The sequence below is a fragment of the Podarcis raffonei genome, chromosome 3 (assembly GCF_027172205.1).
Source record: "Podarcis raffonei isolate rPodRaf1 chromosome 3, rPodRaf1.pri, whole genome shotgun sequence".
Classification (NCBI taxonomy): domain Eukaryota; kingdom Metazoa; phylum Chordata; class Lepidosauria; order Squamata; family Lacertidae; genus Podarcis; species Podarcis raffonei.
In genome coordinates, this window is record NC_070604.1 from 2,077,312 (window position 1) to 2,097,698 (window position 20,387).

At 46.0% G+C, this 20,387-nt stretch overlaps 2 protein-coding genes across 12 annotated transcripts in view; one reads left to right on the plus strand and one right to left on the minus strand.

Annotated features, from left to right (window-relative positions):
- RUNX2 (RUNX family transcription factor 2) overlaps positions 1–20,387 on the minus strand; it is a 223,478-nt gene that overhangs the window by 160,401 nt on the left and 42,690 nt on the right. The gene's annotated exons all lie outside the window — the stretch shown is intronic.
- SUPT3H (SPT3 homolog, SAGA and STAGA complex component) overlaps positions 1–20,387 on the plus strand; it is a 326,581-nt gene that overhangs the window by 8,802 nt on the left and 297,392 nt on the right. Inside the window, exon 1 of one of the 3 annotated variants that reach the window (XM_053380347.1) lies at positions 8,492–8,610. The exons of 1 other annotated variant lie outside the window; for it this stretch is intronic. The gene's annotated coding sequence lies outside the window, so the exon portion shown is untranslated. Of the gene's footprint in view, positions 1–8,491; positions 8,611–20,387 lie in introns of those variants that run through there. One more of the 3 variants, XM_053380348.1, reaches the window with a different exon arrangement.

Sequence of the window (20,387 nt, forward strand, 5' to 3'; positions counted from 1 at the left end):
CATGACATCCTTCTGGACTGTCTTGAGGGGCTGGGAGCTGGGGGCACTGTTATACAGTGGTTCCACTCCTTCCTCCTGGGCTGTGTTCAGAAAGTGGGGGGGGGATGAGTGTTCAGACCTTTGGGCTCTCACTTGTGGGGTGCCTCAGGGCTCAGTTCTCTCCCCCACGCTTTTTAACATCTATATGTAGCCGCTGGGAGAGATAATCATATACCATATAACGCCGGTCCCAGTATGTTTCCGAGCACAGTTCAAAGTGTTGGTGCTGACCTTTAAAGCCCTAAACAGCCTCGGCCCAGTATACCTGAAGGAGCGTCTCTGTCTGCATCATCCAGTCCAAACACTGAGGTCCAGCTCTGAGGGCCTTCTGGTGGTTCCCTCACAGTGAGAAGCGAGATTACAGGCAGTGTTAGAAACTGAGATATGAAAGCTGTCTGTGAAACTGAGATATGAAAGCCAGTGTGGTGCAGTGGTTAAGAGCGATAGACTCGTAATATGGGGAACCGGGTTCACGTCTCCGCTCCTCCACATGCAGCTGCTGGGCGACCTTGGGCCAGTCACACTTCTCTGAAGTCTCTCAGCCCCACTCACCTCACAGAGTGTTTGTTGTTGGGGAGGAAGGGAAAGGAGATTGTTAGCTGCTTTGAGACTCCTTAGGGTAGTGATAAAGCGGGATATGAAATCCAAACTCTTCTTCTTCTTCTGTACAGTATGTAACTGAAGGGCCATACCATTACAAGCCTTTCTATCACATCACAAGGATTCTCTGCAATACTGCCAAAGACAAACTATTTCTTCCCAAATTTCAATAAAAGAAAAGTAGATGAACTGTCAAAGGTAGTTATCACACCCCTTTTATTCAGCAACTTCCTTTACGGGTTCTATACTGGTGTTACATCTGTTGAGCAAGGAGAGTGCCATGCCTCAGCCGAAGGATAATCTGGACCACCCTCCCTGTTACTGAGCGAAGCTCAAGACCTGACTGGATCTGAGGATGAGGAGGAGTCAGGATTTCAGATCAGATGGCCTGGAGGTCATCCCTTGCTCAGCCTCAGAAGTGGACGCTGATTGGCCCCTGAGCCCGTGAGTGACAGCGCCATAACCAGCAGGTGGAAACCCAACCAACAGCACCACCTCCTCCTGTTTAGGGTTTGCGGTTTCTCTGTCAGATAGCTAGTTAAGCTTCAGCAAAGTTAAGGGAACACTCCCCTAGCATTCAGCCGTCCTGGCTGTTCCCAGGCAATGAGGCTTCATGGTTTAAAAGCAGCCAGGCTCCCTGCAATGTGTCATTGTCTGCACAATTGTGGTGCAAGGTTGTGGGAGTTGTGTGGTGAGATGGAATTGCTCCTTCTTTTCTACTGTACAGGCAGCACACAGCCCCAGGAGTCATGGATGTTGGAATGTTTTCTGTCTGTTTCGCTTTGGCACCCTTTGTCAACTGTGGTGTCCCTTTGCTGCAAGGAATGGATGCAATGGCAACTGTGCTACACATACTTCACATACTTGCACAAGTGGCTCCCTGGCATTGTGGGACAAGAGGATCGGGTTACTTTAGTGAGAAAAAAGGGGAACTAAGTGCTTAAAAAAATACCGCAACAAAATAATAAGAAATTGTTAGGGGTTGTGTCCAACTCAGTTATACTCGGAGCAAGCCCACTGAAAGTCATGAATTTAAGGTATTCATGCCCATTGGTTTAAATCTATCTATTTAAATACACACACACACACACACACACACACACACTACTTGATTGAATTATAACCTCTAGGCTGTTTACAAAAAATATTAAAATTATCAATTAAGAATGGGTCTACTCTGAGTTGAACTTAGTTGGCTACAATTCATGGCTTTCAAAACATTGCAGAGCTGGACTTCTCTTGCTTCCTCTGCTTCTGAGCTGGGCTAGAGAATGTCTAGCATGGCACAAGATCCTTTGGAGCCCCAAACAGATGAAACAAAGAATTAATACAGACGCTGCTGTGACTCCCTGTCCCTCAAATTCCCTTTACAAAGGGATCTGGCATCACATCCCTGCTCCCCTTTCAATGTATGGGCAGATGGGCAGGAACAAGAAAACAAAGAAAATCAGTGGGTAGCAGGGTAAACAGGTACCACAAAGAAGCAATGGCAGAAAGGTTTCTAACTACGACAGAACCTTCTCCCCCAGAACTTGGAAAAGGGCCCAAGAGTCTTGGATACCATCTTCCCTGGATCTTGTTGCAACATGTTTGAAAGTTACTATTTTATTTTACAGTGGTACCTCGGGTTACATATGCTTCAGGTTACAGACTCTGCTAACCCAGAAATAGTGCTTCAGGTTAAGAACTTTGCTTCAGGATGAGAACAGAAATTGTGCTCCAGCAGTGCAGCGGCAGCAGAAGGCCCCATTAGCTAAAGTGGTGCTTCAGGTTAAGAACAGTTTCAGGTTAAGGATGGACCTCTGGAATGAATTAAGTACTTAACCCGAGGTACCACTGTATTTATAGACTGCCCTTCGTCATAAGATCTCAGGGTGGTTCAGATAATAAAACACAGGATAAAAACAAATAAGTAAAGCAAAACAGCAAAACAATACCCCCCTCCCCCGACAGACACATTTAAAAGGCTGTAGAATATTAACCAGCCAAAGGCCTGGTTTTCACCTGGTGCCTAAAAAGATGTAATGAAGGCGCTAGGTGAACTTTCTGCCTTAAAGCATCCTGGATTACTTAAAATAGAAGGCTAAAACTCATACACCTGAGCTTCCCTTTTAAGCTGCAAAGAGATGCACTCTGCTGAGCTCACAAACATGAGGAAGGAAGGGCAATATCTAGTAAACATATCCTCTTCTAGCATCTATACACATGACCCTCCCAATCCACTCTGGAGGGTTCGGAGAACCCCCAGAACAACACAAGGGCAGGGGGAGAGGAAAAGGTGAGATTGTCCTGTAACAAGCAGAAATGCTGATGCTGGTGGAATAATCGTACTAGTGAGACAGTGAATTCCACACAGTATGTGGGAACTGAGCCGAGTGAAACAGCACCATCACACAACTGGCTAAGAGCAAGGAGAGAGCCTCTCAGCGTGATGGGCACATAAACCAATGGTAACTCTCTGGTGTATGGGGTTGCCCAAGTGGTGCCCACCAGTATCTCCTACTGTACCCACAAAAGATCTCAGTATATATATATATTCTCTCACAAATCTACAGTGCACAAAGGTCTGTTCTCCCTGCTCTGGTCAGCCTCTCCTCCACTGAACATGCCACCTCAGCCCTGCCCACATTTTGTTGGCTGCGCCTCCTTCCATCTTGGCTGCTGATGTAGGTGCGTTTTCCTCACCAAGGTGTGGGCCATGCCTGTAACTTTTTGGGTAGGTGGGGGTCCTGTCTCTTTTACTGCTCTTTTAGATGTGGCAGCAGTTTTATGTTATGCCATTTTGTGAAAGACGCCCACAGCGTTTTATCAAAAGTTCAAATGTGCCCACGGGCCTTTAAAGGTTGCCAACCCCCTGCCCTAACAGGACTACCTGTTGCCTAGCCTCTCCTTCAAGAACCAGCCAGGCAGCCCCATTTCCATTTGGATGAATGCCAGGATCTGCTGGTTAATGTGCCAGCATCTCTCTCTATTGGTCCCACATGTCAGCAACACTCGCCTGCTTTATCATCACACCAGCATTAGTTGCGAGTGGGTGGGAGCAATACATTAAGTGTTGTTTGTGATACTTCCTAGGACGGTATCCAAAGAACAGAAGCACAACTGGCAACAGTAGTGACTTTCATTAAGCAGTTTTAGTCACAGAAACATGGGATTGCCAGACTTCATGTTCTAACTTTTATGTATGACAAAGCAAGAGGCCATTCTCCTCATCCTGCGGCTGCCCTTCTTCAGCTCCCTTGGCGTGAAGTTCTGGAAGGCACAGCAGCCCAAGGAGAGAAGGAGTGGCTTTTGTGGCTTTTGAGATACCTGAGATATTAGAAATATTGGTCAAATCCTTTGAAATGAAAAAGCCCGTGATTACTTTTTATAGATATTTGCTATCAGTAAATCAATTTGATATGCAGATTTCAAGAAATGAGTGGAACAAAGAATTTGAGGTTCCTATATTACCTAGACAGTGGGGGGTGTTTCAGCTTCTGTACCAAAGGTGTCTATGGATCTTACACAACAAAAAATATTTAGAATTTATTGGACTCCATTACATTTATACAGAAAAGGACTGTCTAAAACAGCATGCTGTTGGAGATGGCAGCCAAGGCTACTGCCACCATGTCAATTCTGTCAGTACCTTCCAGAGCTCAGCTGTCTTCTATTTGGGACAGAAGATAAAGACTCAGATCCTGCAACATTTGGAAGAGTCTCCAGGACCCAGGCCTACTATAATACTACTACTACTACTAATAATAATAACAACAATACTACTACTACTACTACTACTAATAATAATAATATTTATACCCTGCCCATTTGGCTGGTTTCCCAAGCCACTCTGGGTGGCTTCCAACAAAAGATTTAAAATACCTTAAAATATCAGTCATTAAAAACTTCCATAAGCAGGCCTGCCTTCTAAATGCCAGATAGCTGTTGATTTCTTTGACATCTGATGGGAGGGGATTCCACAGGGCGGGTGCCACTACCGAGAAGGCCCTCTGCCTTGTTCCCTGTCTGGTTCTCGCAGTGAGTGAACCACCAGAAGGCCCTCGGCACTGGACCTCAGTTGTCCAGGTTGAATAATAGGAGTGGATGGGGCTGGAGACACTCTTTCAGGTGGAGACGCTCCTACTACCATCACACTAGCTCCAGAGCATGTGTGGCAGACTCTCTCTCCTCCACTCAGCCTTCCTTTCCATGGATATCTCCTCCTCCATGGGCTCCAGGAAGGTCACCTCCTCTTTCAGATTCCCCCTCTTGGGACTGGGCCACTGTCTTCTCCAGCTAAGATGTTGCCCAAGCTACAGGCAGTTTGGACTCTTGCCAGCCTCGCCAGCTGCAACCACCCACATGTGAAGACCATGGTGAATGACGTTCTGAAATAATTACACGTCTACCCAGTTTAATTATATATACCTGATTTTAAAACTGATGATTTTATGCATATTTTTATAATTTTATTAGGTCTGTTTGTTTCAAAGTCTATTTTCATTGCTATTTAACGTAAACGAAATTTTGTTTTTACTAAGTGGCATATAATAATAGCAAAATTTATATATATATATATATATATATATATATATATATATATATATATATTATAAAGTTCCTCACTAGGATACCTTTTTAAAATCCCCCCTCCCTTCTCTGGCAGTCCTGTTAACAACAAGCAGTAAAGACACAGAGATTTTACCAACTGTGGTAGCACTTATCTGGTACACACAACCCAACGATCCTGTGACAAACTGTATGTTGCCCAAACCACTGGTGGAATTGAATGGAGTATCCTGGAGGCCTGGCTGAAATCCTAAACAGATGGACTCATGTTGGGAAGTGAGGCTACACTGCAACATTTTATTGCAGGTCCCACTGGTTTCTTTGTAGTGCCCAAATCAGAAAATACAAGGCACCTGGGATTATACCTTGATAGAGATGACTGTGCAGTACATCTATGGTCCATAGCTTACTGGTATTAAGCTTATTTAAACCAGGAGTGGGGAATCTCCAGCCTGCTGGTCCACCTGGGTCCCCAAGGGGGTCCAACCCATGAGGCCATTTCGCCAAAACCTTGCCCACCTGTCAATCAGCTGTCATCACCCAATGGTGGTGATGTCAGCTGGCAGGAGGAGGAGGAGGAGGAGGGGTTCGGTGTTGGTCTGCACCCACAGAGGACTGGTGAGCCAAGTCAAAGCAGCAGGATTTTAACCTTCACCCTCACTCATCAGCTGATGAATGGCAGGTTAAATCCTGCTGAGAGTTCTGCAGAGAGCAGGATGGAACCCGAGGAGCAGAGAAACCAATCCTGTTGGTGCTTCTTCACTGCTTACCACCTGTCCCAACTCCTGTGTGTTAGCTCTGACAGGTGCACACATTAAAAACACAGGTCAGCTAAGCAAATGATGACTTAGCATTACATGTGAATGCAGCCAGAGGTAATTTAGTCCTGAGGAAGACTATCTTTGAAAGGCATTGGACCATTAAATCTGTGTTTAGTGCCTCCTTGAGACACCACTGTTGGTACTTATGCCTTCTCTCTGTTTCACTGTCAGGTTGAAATATAGCCCTGCCCCCCCCCCCTTGCAAAAAGAAGTTTTACCACAATCTAAACCAGTGGCTACATAACTGCTAATTTCGTAGGGTGCCCATATGATTTTTTTTCATTACAGGTTTCCTATACAATGCACTTCTAGGGGGCTACATTTTAAGCAAAAAATGTGTTAAAGCTGAATTCCTGTAGGAGAGAAAATCTATACCACAAAATAAAACAGCATTTGTAACTGATATAGTCTGCAATTTAACATGTGCAACATTTTTCTATAATTTATACAGTTGGACAGAAAATGAAATAAAATTGAATGCAGAAAAACTCTGTAATTCCAACATTCCTCCTAAATTGTTTCTATGGTGACAGCAAAGTATTAGTAACAGCAAAGAAAGCTACCAAGAGCAGAACAATATTAAGCATAAAAGAATTTGCCACTATTGCAAACCATCAACAAAGATAACTATTTGGCTGCAAGAAGGGCATAATTTCTTGAACAGAGAAAGTGGATTTTCTATGTTGGCATTTGCTTTGACTTCCTTGCAGGAGGAAATAAATAATTGTTTCTTTGCAAATGGCTCCATATTGGTTGTGGCTTTTACACAGGCACATTCCCCAAGCATGGAGAATTTCATGTGTTATACAGTTGTAATCCTTTCTTTTCAAAATTAGTAGTAACTCGCCCATAAAAGTGCAAACTCCAGGAAAGTTTGCCACATAAACAATGTTAGTTATAAGGTGCCATTTGCTGCAAGAGACTAAAACGAGACAAACTCCCTTGATATGAGTGTTTTGTGCAAACAGACAACAATCATCTCAAGCAGCTATGCTTCATGCTCATTTAATGACCCTATTGACAGGCTAGAGATTTGTGTGATGAATTTATGGAGGCTCCCATTGTGTTTTTGTTATATACTTTAGATTAGAAACTCTCCCAGTCCTCTGTTCAGACAGGAACTGTTACTATCTAGTTTCTGTGTTCAAGTAAAGTCCAGCAGTACTAAAATGTTAGTGAATGATGTGCTGCAAGAAGAAAAAGTTTCTTTTCCCATTTTCTATATTTTGAAGAGCCATAAAAGTTAAAACAAGTGAAAGAGTAAATCAGGCCTATTCTAATGTGAAGTTTGGTGCACATTATGATTTGGGGCCCCTCCAATGTGTGGAAATTCTGAGACAGCTCATAATGACCTAAGTATCTTAAAGGTGACCTACAAAGAGAGAAAGGTTTTTTTATGGCCTTTTTTTGGTGCTGACATTATTGAAAGAAGAAAAACATGCTGTAAAGTTTAGAAAACCCTAATAAGGCTTGGTCAGCAGACACAGCATTCTTTTGCTACAGAAGCCCTCAACTACTGTCGTAAGAAAGCAGGAACCTAACCGAATGAGACTGAAGCCCCCTTTGAACATACTGGGACTTACACATAGGCTTGGGCTGTAAAATAAATCTAATCCTGCATTGTGTTTTCGTTCAACCCCCTCGTTCAAGCTTTGTGCCCTTGAAAAATTCTCAGAAGCTACAGCTGCTTCAAAATGTCACCACCTGATTATTGACTGGAACAGGCCGCAAAGAGGCCAAATTCAAGAGAGCTGAATTTCATGATTTCTGAGTTCAATTCAGGATGGTACCTGTATTTTAAAGTTCCAAATAGTCACCGTAACTCCAAACGATAGACGCCACCTGCACATAGTTTACACTGCTCTGTCTTGTGTCAGTGGTGTGAAGACCTGGCCACCAGCTAATCGGACGGCTGGCCATGTGCTGTGCAGACTGGATGCAGTGCTCCATCGCCCCCCGACCCACAAATAAGGGTCTTGTTGAGAAGCAGAGTTCCATTTAGTTTACACACATTCGCGACACCTGGAGGCCCTCAGCCCAATTTGATGTAGGGGGGAAAGAGAGAGAGAGAGAGAGACCAAGTGGTGCGTCTCCTGTCCCCTTGGGTTCTGCATGGAGCCCGAACCAAGGGGCACAGGATGGAGATGACCCACACGCGAGAGCATTCCTCTCGGGGGGCCAAAAGGCTGGCCTCACACAAGACTCCCCAGCTCTGCCCCGGGGGGGGGGCAGGACCAACACCCTTGGGAGGGGGCGCGGGCCCGACGGGCGCAGCTCGGCTGCTTCTCCTCCTCGGCCTTTGTTCGGCGGCGGCGGCGAGAAGCCGGCCGGGCCGCCGGGCGAGCGGGAGGCGGCCTCGTCGGGCCGGGCGAAGATGGCGGCTGCCCGGCCGCGTCCCGCCCTCGGCCCAGCGGCGCCTCCTCCCGCCGGGCGCCGGGCAGGCGCAGAGGAAGCGGCCGGGCGCCCGTCCCGCCCTCGTCGTGGGAGCAGGCCGGCCGGGCAGCCGCCAGTCCGGGGCAGCAGGAGGAGGCGGAGCGGCGGCGGCGGCGGCGTTGGCGAGGAGGCGGAGCGGCGCCCCTGAGGCGGCGGCGGCGGCGAGGTCAGCGGGGAGGGCGAGGCGGCGCCGGGGCTTCCTCGGGCTGGAGCAGCGCGGGCCCGAGAGGGGAGGGAGGGCGGGCGGCGGGGTCTCCGCGGAGCCGGAAGAGCTGCTCCTCCTCCTCCTCCGGCGGCAAGCAGCCTCCCTCGCCGCGGACGGGACTCCAGAGCCCTCGGCAGCGCTGCCTTGCTCCGGAGCGCAGTTCAGCTTCGCTCAGGTTCCATCCTCACTTTTGTGGGACGAGTTTCCACACGGAATCACAGAACTCTTGAATTGTAAAGTTGGAAGGGACCCCGAGGGTCATCTAGGCCAACCCCCTGCAAGGCAGGAATCGCAACACGAAATGCCCCCATCCCCTTCGAAACCACCCCAGATCCTGCTTAGCTTTGCAGATGTGCCAGCAGTTTCGTTGCTGCAGCCCCTTCAGCAGCCAGCCGAGGGGAGCAAGGTGCTGGCGCCCAGGTGCCTGGCCCCTTGACCCCGACCCGCCTGGCTTGTGGGGTTGGGTCCAGAGTGGCCTGAATGCTTTGCTGTGTGAGGGTGATCCGTGCTGCATTGAAAGAGGCCGTGATACAACCGCTTCTAAGGGAACCAGCTCCAGGCCCTTTGGCTTGGAACATTGACCAGTTGGCAAGACCTCCTTTGGGGGCAGGTGGTGGAGAGAGCCATGTTGGAGGGCCCAGATTATTTAGAGCCATTCCCGCCTGGGTTCAGTCGGGGCCACAGACCTGAGTGGCCCTTGTTGCCCTGATGGATGACCTCTGCAGAGCGCAGCGCACAGGGAGTGTGAACTTGCTCCTGCTTCTGGGTCTCTCATCAGCACTCAAGGAAGACCATCCACCATCCTGGACCCATGGACTGGGGACAGTGTATTAAAGCGGTTCCAATCCTACCTTCAGGTCCAGAGAGTAGCCCCGGGAGAGTACCTCTTGGCCCCCGGGCAGCTATTTAATATATGCCAGTTGGGGTTTCAGGGCAATGTGCCACCAGTATGCTGTGGACACTCAGTTCTATTTCTCCATAACATCTGAATGTTACGGAGAGACCGCACAGTCCTGGGGTCATTTCCTGCCTGCCTCCCAGTGCCATCGCTGCCTCCCAGGGGAGCAAGTTCCATAGTTCACACTATGCTGTGTGAAGAAGAACTTTCTTTTATCTGTCCTGAATTTTTCAGCTTTTGCTTCCTTCAGTATCCATGAGTTGTCGTGTTATAAGAGAGAAAGGAAAACATTGCCACCCACTTTTGCTCAGGCCCTGCTTCCAAGCGTCCCACGGGGTCCCTGGGAGAACAGGAGGCTGGGGCAGACGGGCCTTTGGATTGATCTTGCAAGGCTGTCAACTGTTCCCTTTTCTTGCGAGGAATCCTATTTGGAATAAGGGAATTTCCCTTAAAAAAGGGGAAACGTTGACAGCCATGGGCTCTTACTATGTCTTATTTGATAAACTTCAAATGTGACTATATTTTTTCATGTGTAGTATATAAATTGCAGATGTTTTGTTTGGGTATGATGCGTTTGTCAGTATTAGGGCATAGGCTTTTGTGGGCTACGGTCTACTTCAACAGATGCATGAAGTGTGATCCTCAGTCAAAGTACATATACAGACAATTGTGAGTTAACCACAGACATTGAGGTCAGGGAAACGAGATGAAGAAAAAGTACAGACCTGATAATTACATAATTATTTGTGGTCATTACAGCTGGTAACAGAGACATCCTCTCATGGTAAGCCAAGCCCCCCCCCCGGTGCTCTTTTTAAATTTGCATTCCTGATTATTGATGCTAATGGTATTGATGTGGTTATATGCACCCCACTTTTAATATGGCTTGTGCCTAAAAAAGGTTTTGGGTGAGTATACTGTTTCATTTCTAATTGGTGCATGTCTTCTTGCTTCCTGCTGAAATTCTGCAAATTTCACAAATGTTCTGGAGCAGGGGCATTTGACCTGCTTTTGTTGCACTATATTTAGTTATTACATTTATACCCCACCTTTTATGAAAGATACTTAAAGTGGCATTCATGGTTTTCCTCCCCACTCTTTCTATCCTCTCAACAAACCCAGTGGGGTAGACTAGACTAGGCCGAAAGATTTGAAACCTGCCCTCCTTCATCCCTGTCCAGCCCTCTAGCCACTGCAGCACACCGGCGCTCGTGATATAGGCAAGAGGGCCTCTTTGGACAGCCATCATGCTGGAAGCATTTGGGAAGCATTGTAGAACAGCTAATAAAGCAAAATGATGTTTGGGTGACCCGGTATAAACCCCCCACTAATGCACATGGAGAGGCATGAATAACAAGATGAAGAGGGGATATGAGAGCCACCTTCAAATATCTGAAGGGCTGTCCCATGGAAGTTGGAGCAAGCTTGTTTTCTCCTCTGGAGGGTAGGACTCAAACCAGTTCAAGTTACAAGAAAGGAGATTCCGACTAAACATCAAAGAGAACTTTCTGACAGTAAGAGTTGTTTGACAGTGGGAGATTGTGGACTTTCCTTCCTTGGAGGTTTTTAAGCAGGGGTTGGATGGCCATCTGTTGTGGATGCTTTAGCTGAGATTCCTGCATTGCAGGGGGTTGGAATGGACCTTGGGGTTCATTCTAGTGCTACAGCTCTACGTCATTCAGGCAGTGACATGTTGCAGAATACCTGTGCAAACCCCCCGCCAGTCTGCAGGGCTGCCAAATTAACACGTGTAGAGTGGTAAACATCCACAGTGATGATTCAGTCCACAAAGAGTAGGGTCAAATCTCTTGATGTGTCTGTAGTAGCAGTTCCTCTGCTTCAGTTTGGCCCAGACTCTGTGGCAGACCCAGATGCAGACTCTGCCCTCATGGCAGGACCTAATAATTCCCCCACAACATGAGAGGATATTGCACCTGCTCATCTTCCAGCATGACATAAGCCATAATCTACCAGCAATACCTTTCTGCATTCTATATAGGACAAACAGGCAGTCTCTGTGCAGAATAAAAAATGGACAGAGATCTGATATCAGTACTGGCAATACTGAAAAACAAATGAGGGACATTTTAACTTTGCAGGGCACTGTAACTGATCTTAAGGTGGCCATATTGGAATGGAATAATTTCAAAGGGAGGCTTACCTGAAGAGGCGTTCAATGCTATCCGTTCTGGGTTCATGGATTATTATCGCACTATATGTGTTAATTGGCTTGTCCTGCCAGGATGCCAGTGTTCCCAGCACTATTGTTCATTAACAACCAATTAATGACATCCGTACTTCTTTGCATTTCATTTCCCTCTGACCTCACGATTAGCAGTCCCTAGTACATGCCATGTGTGGGTATTTGCCAACTGATTATATCACTTCATGCAAATGCATAGGCTGCAAAAGCTAAATTCATAAGGCTTTGTGGTTACCACCATTCTGTGTGAAATGGGGAACATTTGGGAGGAATTTAGAAATTACATACTCTTACCCCAGCTCCTTCGATTTCACCCAGTAGTTTGTGTATATCTGGGACTACATTCAGTACATAAAATCCACACATTCTTTAAAAAAAATCACACTGCATATGTGTAAAGCATTTGGCGTTCCAGAAGGAAACATTTGAGAATGTGTTAAGGCAAAACGTTGAAATATTAAGGGTGCATTGTTAATTTCAGAATGTTTCCAAGATTGAACTTACTAGATGGTTTGCAACTTAAAGTTAAATGGAACTGGTCAGTGAATGTAGTTGATGAGGTGTTTTATGGAATACCTTGTTTGGAATTCCTCCCAACCCCCACCCCACCCCCAAGAGGTTCTCTTGCTTCCTGTTTTGAGCGTTCTTCTTAATACCGTAAGTCATAATAATATAGTACTTTTACAAAACATTTATAAACCTCCCCTTGGAATTTATTGCATACTTTTTTCAACAATGGTCCCGATTCACGTAATCAATCTTTGCATTTGCTGCACTTGTTTTTTGACTGGGTGATTTATTGGCCGGCTTTTAAGATTCTCTTACGTTTTTTCCCCTGTTGCTCAAAAGATTTTTCTAAGGGTTGCCAGCCTTGTTTCAGATCAGTGTCAGTGTCAGAAGCTTGAAGAATGACTTTTGTGGGCTTACTAAACACAGAGGAAGTGTCTGAAATGTGATTAGTCAATTAACTGCATGTTAACATGGAGCAGTGTGCAATTTAATAAACGTATATGTTTTAGCAATTATATTTGCATAATAATCTTAGGCACGGTTGAAAGTTAGGGGCTAATGACATTTCTGCATGAGCTCCTAAAGCAATAAGACATGCTAGACACTGCATTCCCTGTGATTATATGCACCCCAAGGGCAACATTAAGGCACGAGGCCAAACCCAAGAAGTGTGATAATCCCCCAGAAATTAATTGAGTGGAATGTTGGAGGCTATTGAGAAACGTAATGCACACAGAGGGGTGGGGAGGAAACTAGTTAGACCTCTGCTTCCACTTGTGCTCTCTTCTGCTGGCAAGAGGGTGATCGCCTCAGGCAGCAATCTGTTCAGTGTGAATTACAGAATTGTAGAGTTGGAAGGGACCCCATCCAGTCCATCTAGGGACTCCTGGAAGGGACTCCATCTAGTCCAAACCCTACAATGCAGGAATCTCAGCTAAAGAATCCATTGACCTCTGCTTAAAAGCCTCCAAGGAAGGAGAGTCCACCACCTTCCGAGGGAGACCGTTCCTGGTCAAGCAGTTATCACCCTCAGAAAGCTGTTCTTAACCTTTAGTCTGAATCTCCTTTCTTGTAACCTGAAGCCATTGGTTCAAGTCCTACCTTCCAGAGCAGGTGAAAACAAACTTGCTCCATCTTCCATCTGGCAGCCCTCAAGATACAGCGCGTTTCTCCGCTATCCCAACGGCTTTTGAAGGCAGGCGGGGGGGGGAGCAAAGACTTTCGCCCACCGCCGGCCTTCAGAAGAGGTCCTGGACCTCTTCTGAAGGCTGGCGGTGGGCGAAAGTCTTTGCTCCCCCCCGCCTGCCTTCCCGGGACAGCGGAGACTTCTCTGCTGTCCCGGGGCGATCTTAAAATGCTGGCGGGCGGCAGCGAAGCCTTCGCTGCCCACCCCCAGCATTTTAAAAGCCCCCGGGACAGTGGAGACTTCTCCGCTGTCCCGGGCGATCTTAAAATGCTGGCTGGCAGCAGCGAAGCCTTCGCTGCCGCCCGCCAGCATTTTAAAATCGCCCCGGGACAGCAGAGGCTTTGCTGCCGCCCGCCAGCATTTTAAAATCGCCCCAGGACAGCGGAGAAGTCTCCGCTGTCCTGGGGGCTTTTAAAATGCTGGCGGTCGGCAGCAAAGCCCTCCTGTCCCCGGAGCTTGCGGGGCGGGAGGTGGGGAGAAGGGCTTTTCTTCCCACCGCCAGCCTTCAGAACAGCCTTCTGAAGGCTGGCGGTGGGAAGAAAAGCCCTTGTCCCCCCCCCAGCCTTCAGAAGAGGTCGGGGGACAGACTGTCCCCGGACCTGGTCTGAAGGCGGTTTCCATAGGAACGCATTGATTGATTTTCAATGCATTCCTATGGGAAACCGTGCTTCGCAAGACAAAAAACTCGCAAGAAGAAAAAACTCGCGGAACGAATTAATTTCGTCTTGCGAGGTACCACTGTATTTGAAGATGCATGGCTTATTCCCTCTCAGTCCCAAGATATGTTTTCGGGCGAAATATACCCAACTCCCTCAACTGTTCCTCAGAAGCTTAATTGTTTTGGAGTGACATATTCCACCAAATGATCATGAAAACACCACAGTTCATTTGGTTATGATCATAGCAGCATAATTCTAGGTTGAGAATTGGACTAGTCAAAAAAGATTTGGGCCAAATATTGTCACAAAATGGTCAGGTATTTTAAAAACAATAACCTTTTGAGAGCAACATAATATTACCAACATAATTGATGCTTGTGCTACTTATGACAGTAAATTATTTTGCTCCCCCCCCCAAGGAACTTAGCATAATACACACCAGCCTTTCTCCACCTTGGGGGGGGGGGTCCCCAAATGTTGTTTGACTACAACTCCCATCATCCCTTGCTAGCAGGACTGGTGGTTGGGGATGATGGGACTTGTAGTCCAGCCACATTTTATATTAATCTACGCATGGAGTTGTTCCGAGGCTGACAGTATGCGACTGGCCCAATGTTGCCATTGAGCCTTATGGTCAGGTGAGAATTCGAACCTAGGCCTGTCTTCCTGGTCCTAGTCTGGCCTGCTGCCTGCTAGACTTTTGCCTCTGTTTGGAGAGGTCTAAAATTATAGTACTTTGCTCCACTGCTTGTTTTGCCCCAATTGCTGCAGAGCTAGGAGATAACTAGCACTAAAGTAATGACACCATAATGACACACAGAAGTATTCATTAAATGTTTGACTGGGGTCAAATAAGAGTTGACAATATTTGACTTGCTTTCCAAGCCTAAATAATTTTCTTCAGTTTAAGCAAGGGATTATTCTGTCCTCTATTCCTTGCTTACATATACTTCATAGCCCCTGCCTTACTTGCCAGATCCTTTTGTTTCTCTTTCCACCTCCTAGACAAAATTGTCAGCAAGGCAAATCAGGGATTTATTTGACCTTCCATTCTTAGCAGAATTCTATGAATTCTAAACTACCGTAATTTTCCGTCTATTAGATGCCCCCATGTATAAGACCCCTCCTATTTTGGGGGACTCCATTTTAAGAAAATGAGGGGAGATTGCCCAAAGTTGTTGAGCCTCTCCCCCCCCCCAGCTGTGGGCAGGAAACACTCCCTAGATCATTTCCCGCACGCAGGTAGAGGGAGTGTTTCCCTCGTGCAGCAGTATCGGGGGAAGCTGCGTGCCGCCAGCCAGCGCCGCCAGATCACTCCCTGCGCACAGCAGCACCTCCCCACCCCGCCACTATCCGTGTATTGGACGACCCCAGTTTTTTGACATGATTTTTCTGACAAAAAACCTCGTCCACTGCACGGAAAAATACGGTAATTCTAATATCAGGGTTACTGAAGTCTCTCATGACTACTATATCTCTCCCCTTGGAAAGTTTGGTCACATGATCTAGGAGGGAATTACCCAGGTCTTCTGCCTGGCTTGGCACTCTAGCACACCACCACACAGTGATTATTTATTTTTACACAAATGCTCTCAATGATCTTCCATGTTCAGTTTCATAGATTTCCAGGTTTGTCACTGGGGGCCCAAGTTGTCTTGGTGTCTAGGAGTGCCAGAGTGCCTTTCACCAACTTCCACCCGTATGACAGCTGTAACTGTTAAAACGTCTGCAAATCACAACTTTCTGTGCTGCTCTTGAACTTCCTCAGTAATTACTGTTCTTCTTCTGTGAATTCAATTTAGTCAACTTACAAGCCCAAACAACATTATTTAGTTTTTCAGGCATGTTGTTAACTTACTATGAATGCCCTCATATCTACTGGCCTTGTAATATAATGCTTCTCTGTATTGAGCCACAAATGCAATTTGTGTGGTTTGCAAAGATGACTTGATTTGGAGTGCAGTTATGTTTAGATAGGTGCTGAATGGCACAGGTTCTGATCAGTAGAATTAATTTTGTTGGACAGTCCGAGGATGGAATTCATTGGACAACCTGCAATGGTTCACTGTGGCCATGGCTAAGCAACTCTCAAGCACTTGGAAGATGTAGCTATTACTGGTCCCTGAGAACTGGGAATATTTATTCAACCCTGCATTGTACTCTCACCTTATGTTCCCAAGGGCATCTAGGCATGTAGAATATTTTTCCTGGAGTTACTGTTAGTGAGATCTGATTTGTGTTGTGAGTAGAGAAAACAGTGTTCTCTTGCTATAATGATAGAGAATCTTATATTCTTAGAGAGAGCTTCACCATGAGACTCCAGATTAGCTGTGCTGATACAATTCAGTATGTTCACAAATGTGTCAACATGATTTCAGAAGTTCAAGTAGATGTTGATGTGATTTTGATTGCTTCTGCAGTCAAATTATGCTGATTCTGCTGTTTTAGTGAAGTATCCAATAAAGTTTAAAAAGCCCATAAGATTCTTGGGCAAGCATAAGAAATGACATAATTTGACATATTGCCATTTTTCACTGCTAGGCTTTCACTACTTATCCGTACCCCAGCCAGCCACAAATATTCTTCTCCTGCTGCTCCTTTTTAAATTATTTGTGTCACAATGAGCTGCCTCAGAATTTCTACATACAAAGCATAATTCACCCTAGAATCATAGAATCATAGAGTTGGAAGAGACCACAAGGGCCATCGAGTCCAACCCCCTGCCAAGCAGGAAACACCATCAGAGCACTCCTGACATATGGTTGTCAAGCCTCTGCTTAAAGACCACCAAAGAAGGAGACTCCACCACACTCCGTGGCAGCAAATTCCCCTGTCGAACAGCTCTTACTGTCAGGAAGTTCTTCCTAATGTTTAGGTGGAATCTTCTTTCTTGTACAGTGGTGCCTCGCAAGACGAAAATAATCCGTTCCGCGAGTCTCTTCGTCTAGCGGTTTTTTCGTCTTGCGAAGCAACCCTATTAGCGGCTTAGCGGATTAGCGCTATTAGCGGTTTATTATTTATTTAGCGGCTATTAAAGGCTTAGCGGCTTAGCGGCTAAAAGGCTATTAGCGGCTTAGAAAAAGGGGGGGAAAGCAAAAAAAATCGCAAGACTCGCAAGACGTTTTCGTCTTGCGAAGCAAGCCCATAGGGAAATTTGTCTTGCGAAGCGCATCGAAAAACGGAAAACCCTTTCGTCTAGCGGGTTTTTCATCTTGCGAGGTATTCGTCTTGCGGGGCACCACTGTAGTTTGGATCCATTGCTCCGTGTTCGCTTCTCTGGAGCAGCAGAATGTCCTTATTTACCTCTATTTTTTTCTGTAAAGTTATTACAATATTACATCTCTACCCCTAGCACGGCTTTCCTGATGTTGGCTGCAACATCAGGGCAGTAGCTTGCAATCTGTGGAACCATGATATCATGCACAGTACCAGAAATGATTCTGCAGAAGCCTGTGTATATGTTTTATTTACACACCCACCCACACCCACCCACCCACACACCCCTATATTCTATTTATAAAATTATTTCTATACTCCTATAACATAAAATATAAGGGTGGTATACAACAATAAAACACTATTAAAACAATGCAGGTAATCATTAAAGTGACCGGCTAATCAGTTTCAACAACTGCAAAGGCCTGCTGGCATTTAAAAAACCCACTCTTCCAGAGATGCCGCTGAAAATAAAAAAGCAAGAATGCCTTGCCCAGTCTCTGCTGGAACAGTCTGTCTCAGCTTGGGACCTTGACACTAAATGCCCAACTTCCAATGGAGGCCAGTTGAACTTCTGTAGTGCAGGGGACAGCTAACAGCAGCACACCTCTAATACCTGCTCTGAGGGCTCAGGGGGTCTTTAAAGTAACCAAGTTGTTCCGGGCTTTGTGTGTCAACGCAGGAGCCTTGAACTTGTCCCGATAGCACATGGGCAGCTGGGGCAGATTTCTTAGCAGAGGTGTCCCATGCTGCCAGCCACCCTGCGGCAGCTGGAGCTTACGCCTGCCAGGCCCAAGGACAGAGAGCACACAGTACTCATCCGGCCGTGAGGCTACCGATGCAAATATTACAGTGGCAGAGTGTTGTTGCTTCTTGAGTCATGGGTTTGGACTACTGGAGGCATGAACTTTCTGCAGTTTAGTGTACTAGGCTATTCTCTTGCCACACGCCTTGGCTTCTTGGAAGACATGGGAGCTGCAGAAGAGCCTGACGCTTTGCTAAGCTCGCATTCATTTCAGTGAGACCTTTGCAAGAAAAATGGCTCAGAGGGCTGTCTGTCCTTGATGGCACACCCAGTCTGCAAATTGAGCTGGTCACCTCACATGAGTTCCTACACTTGAAGCGCTGGCCATTAATTATGCTGTTCCTGCCAAAATAACAATATCAAATATAATGGCTTGGATCCAGACCTGCTCTTGTACACGTGGAATAACTTTTCTAACTTTTGCCTCTTTCCCCTCCCTCCGTAGCCCAGCCTGTATCACATCTCATACTATTCTGGAGGGGCTACATTTGGGAGGAGACCCAAATGTGTACAAAACTTCCTTCCATAGATAGGCATTCTATAGTGGACACCAGGGAAAATGACTTGTTTTGCAGTGTTTTCTTAATGGAGAAAACTATTTGCAAATAGTAAAAATCCTGCTTCTTCCTTATAATGAGTGAGTGACAATAGGTTGTAAAGAAGGATGAGAATCAAAATTTATGAACTTAAAGGCTCTGCAATGTATCCAGGGTCATGAATTCCTTATGGCACTTCTTAAATAGAAAAGCAAGCAAGATTTGTTGGTTTTGCTTATATAATAGTAGAGTATTAATCGCCCTCCCTTGCAAGTCTTGAAGAATAGAAACACAAGGAGCAGCAAAATAGGAATCTCTCGACAACATTCTGTTTTATTGTAATGAGAAAATAACGGTATTTCCTGTGGTTCCTGTACACATTGTGATGGTTTGTAAGGGAACTTGAGTTGATTCACACATACATCTATGTCACATATTGATTTAATTCAGATATGGCATCAAGCCATGTTTTGATGCTCTTAACTATCATAACATCCATGTTGACAAAGCATGACTTCTGACCATCTAGCTAACTAAAATAAGAGAATGTGGGTTGAAGCATATTTTTGAAACTATGGTTTGCACAAGCTAGTTTGATGAGCTATGGTGATAGTCTCTGCTCCATCTTCATAAGCTGCTATGTCCTAGAGAGCAGTGATGAGGAGATGGAAGCCCAAAGCAGTTCTATCCCTGGTAGTTCCCTGAGCACCCCTTCCTCACCACTGGTCCTGCTCTGGCTGCTGGTGGTTCCCTGTAATCAAAGACCCACAATGCACCTGGGTTAAAAAGCATATATCAGTATACAGAGGTTACAATGGCAGTAATTAAAAAACCTGATCTCTATCTGAAAACTTTTATCTATTTCATTAAGCCTTGTTTTCTCAGTCTCCAAATGCATCTCAGTCCTCCAGCTACTCTTTCACAATCAAACTTGAAGCAGGTACAGAGCAGATTACTTCTGTTTTTGAATTTCTTGTTGTTTTCATGTCCCAGGTCTCTTCATGGGTTATGAAACTCCAAGGCACATTGGTCAAGATCATGTCTGTGAAGCATTGACCAGGAGTGCAACCTTTGGTTGTAGCTCGTGTCTGCCTATAGATTTTTTGCACCTCTGTGGAAAACAGCTTCAGCTGCTGTTTTCATTGTTCCAGAATGCCTGCTTTGGGGCAGTTGAAGGCAAAACGTGCTCATTTCGATCTGGGAAATGGCACTGCAAAAACTTGCCTATGCCAGACACAAGGGGTTTCTATCCAGTGAAGTCATCTGGTTAGAACAAGGACTTCCACTTGTGCATAGGACTTCCTCTCTTCTCATGCACCCCTTGCCCACACCCCCAAAATCTGATATGGGGTTTCCCCCACCTATCTGGAGAAGATTGGGGTTGCGGGAAGAAAGATCTCCTGTAGAGGCAAAAGTCCTTGTGCTAACAGAACAGCTTGGTTGGATACAACTCAAGAAGTGTGTTGCTGAGGAAGGCAGATAATCAGCAGGGTCAGACCTTTACCTAAATTTTTCTGGCAAAAAGAGGGAGGAAGATGGGTTATAGCCAGTGCTTTTTTTCTGGGGGTACTCAATGGTATGCAGCACCAGACCTTCCGCCCCAAATGTCAAAAGTGTGGCACTTGCTGTAACAATTTTATGGTGAGTATCTGTGCCTTTTTTTCTTTTTAAAAAAGCACTGGTTATAGCTGTATAAGAAACTATCATTGCTATGGATTTTCTCAC